The sequence below is a fragment of the Arachis hypogaea genome, chromosome 20 (assembly GCF_003086295.3).
Source record: "Arachis hypogaea cultivar Tifrunner chromosome 20, arahy.Tifrunner.gnm2.J5K5, whole genome shotgun sequence".
NCBI classification, from domain to species: domain Eukaryota; kingdom Viridiplantae; phylum Streptophyta; class Magnoliopsida; order Fabales; family Fabaceae; genus Arachis; species Arachis hypogaea.
Window position 1 is genome coordinate 111,432,688 of NC_092055.1, and position 3,503 is coordinate 111,436,190.

Genomic DNA, 3,503 nt, shown 5'->3' on the forward strand with positions numbered 1-3,503 from the left:
CCTAGTTCTTATTTTCCTGTGTGTTTCAGTTTTTGAGCCTTATGTTTTATTTATGTTTGTGTCTTTACTATATGATCATTAGTGTTTAAGTGTCTATGTCTTAAAGCTATGAATTTCCTATGAATCCATCACCTTTCTTAAATGAAAAATGCTTTAATTACAAAAGAACAAGAAGTACATGAATTTCGAATTCATCCTTGAAATTAGTTTAATTATTTTGATGTAGTGACAATACTTTTTGTTTTCTGAATGAATGCTTGAACAGTGCATATGTCTTTTGATATTGTTGTTTATGAATGTTAAATATATTGGCTCTTGAAAGAATGATGAAAAGGAGAAATGTTATTGATAATCTGAAAAATCATAAAATTGATTCTTGAAGCAAGAAAAAGCAGTGAATACAAAAGCTTGCGAAAAAAAGAGAAAGAAAAAGAAAAAGCAAGAAGAAAAAGCCAAGAGCTCTTTAAACCAAAAGGCAAGAGCAAAAAGCCAGTAACCCTTTAAACCAAAATGCAAGGGTAATAAAAAGGATCCAAGGCTTTGAGCATCAGTGGATATGAGGGCCCAAAGGAATAAAATCCTGGCCTAAGCGGCTAAACCAAGCTGTCCCTAACCATGTGCTTGTGGCGTGAAGGTGTCAAGCCAAAAGCTTGAGACTGAGCAGTTAAAGTCGAGGTCCAAAGCAAAAAGAAGAGTGTGCTTAAGAACCCTGGACACCTCTAATTGGGGACTCTAGCAAAGCTGAGTCACAATCTGAAAAGGTTCACCCAGTTATGTGTCTGTGGCATTTATGTATCCGGTGGTAATACTGGAAAACAAAGTGCTTAGGGCCACGGCCAAGACTCATAAAGTAGCTGTATTCAAGAATCAACATACTGAACTAGGAGAATCAATAACACTATCTAAATTCTGAGTTCCTATAGATGCTAATCATTCTGAACTTCAAGGGATAAAGTGAGATGCCAAAACTGTTCAGAGGCAAAAAGCTACTAGTCCTGCTCATTTAATTGGAGCTAAGTTTTATTGATATTTTTGGAATTTATAGTATATTCTCTTCTTTTTATCCTATTTGATTTTCATTTGCTTGGGGACAAGCAACAATTTAAGTTTGGTGTTATGTAATTTATACACTTTTTGGCATTATTTTTACATAGTTTTTAGTATATTTTTATTAGTTTTTAAATAAAAATCACCATTTCTGGACTTTACTATGAGTTTTGTGTTTTTCTGTGATTTCAGGTAATTTCTGGCTGAAATTGAGGGACTTGAGCAAAAATCAGATTCAGAGGCTGAAGAAGGACTGCAGATGCTGTTGGATTCTGAACTCCCTGCACTCAAAGTTGATTTTCTGAAGCTACAAGAGTCCAAATGGCACGCTCTCAATTGCGTTGGAAAGTAGACTTCCAGGGATTTCCAGAAATATATAATAGTCCATACTTTGCCCGAGTTTAGATGACGCAAACTGGCGTTCAACACCAGCTTTCTGCCATATTCTGGTGTTAAACGCCAGAAACAGGTTGCAAAGCAGAGTTAAACGCCAGAAACAAGTTACAAACTGGCGTTTAACTCCAAGGAAGACCTCTACACGTGAAAGCTTCAATGCTCAGCCCAAGCACACACCAAGTGGGCCCGGGAGTAGATTTCTGCATCATTTACTTATTTCTGTAACCCTAGTAACTAGTTTAGTATAAATAGAACTTTTTACTATCGTGTTAAGGATCTTTGGATAATCTTTTGATCATTTTAGATCTCTAGACCTCTATGGGAGGCTGGCCACTCGGCCATGTCTACCCTATGTTCACTTATGTATTTTCAAGGGTAGAGTTTCTACACACCATAGATTAAGGTGTGGAGCTCTGCTGTTCTTCATGAATTAATGCAAAGTACTATTATTTTTCTATTCAATTCAAGCCTATTTCTTCTCTAAGATATTCATTTGCACACAAGAACATGATGAATGTGATGATTATGTGACGCTCATCATCATTCTCACTTATGAACGCGTGCCTGACAAACACTTCCGTTCTACATGCAAACAAGCTTGAATGTGTATCTCTTAGCCTCTTAATCTACGATCAAAGTCTTCGTGGTATAGGCTAGAATTATTGGCGGCCATTCTTGAGATCCGAAAAGTCTAAACCTTGTCTGTGGTATTCCGAGTAGGATCTGGGAAGGGATGGCTGTGACGAGCTTCAAACTCGCGAGTGCTGGGTGGTGCGCAGAAATTGTGATTACACTTTGATTATGTAAAATTCATCGCTTTTTCTTTCCCTGGTAATGGCGCCAAAAACATGATGCCAATACCATGGTTCACAACTTCGCACAACTAACCAGCAAGTGCACTGGGTCGTCCAAGTAATACCTTACGTGAGTAAGGGTCGAATCCCACGGAGATTGTTGGTATGAAGCAAGCTATGGTCACCTTGTAAATCTCAGTCAGGCAGATATAAATTGATAATGGTGTTTTCGAATACTAATTAAATAAACATAGAATAAAGGATAGAAATACTTATCTAAATCATTGGTGAGAATTTCAGATAAGCGAATAGAGATGCTTTCGTTCCTCTGAACCTCTGCTTTCCTGCTATCTTCATCCAATCAGTCTTACTCCTTTCCATGGCTGGCTTTATGTGATACATCACCATTGTCAATGGCTACTTTCGGTCTTCTCTCGGGAAAATGATCCAAATGCCTTGTCACGGCACGGCTAATCGTCTGGAGGCATCACCCTTGTCAATGGCTTCATCTTATCCTCTCAGTGAAAATGGTCAACGCACCCTGTCACGGCACTGCTATTCATCTGTCGGTTCTCGATCATGCTGGAATAGGATTTACTATCCTTTTGCGTCTGTCACTAACGCCCCGCAATCGCGAGTTTGGAGCTCGTCACAGTCATTCATTCATTGAATCCTACTCGGAATACCACAGACAAGGTTTAGACCTTCCGGATTCTCTTGAATGCCGCCATCATTCTAGCTTACACCACGAAGATTCTGGTTAGGAGATCTAAGAGATACTCATTCAGTCTAAGGTAGAACGGAAGTGGTTGTCAGGCACGCGTTCATAGGGAATGATGATGATTGTCACGTTCATCACATTCAGGTTGAAGAGCGAATGAATATCTTAGAAGCGAAATAAGATGAATTGAATAGAAAATAGTAGTACTTTGCATTAATCTTTGAGGAACAGCAGAGCTCCACACCTTAATCTATGGAGTGTAGAAACTCTACCGTTAAAAATACATAAGTGAAAGGTCCAGGCATGGCCAAATGGCCAGCCCCTCTGATCTAAGAACCAGGCATCCAAAGATGATCCTAAGATCCTAAGATGATCAAAAGATGTCTAATACAATAGTAAAAGGTCCTATTTATAATAAACTAGCTACAAGGGTTTACAGAAGTAAGTAATTGATGCATAAATCCACTTCCGGGGCCCACTTGGTGTGTGCTTGGGCTGAGCTTTGAGTGTTGCACGTGTAGAGGTCCTTCTTGGAGTTGAACGTC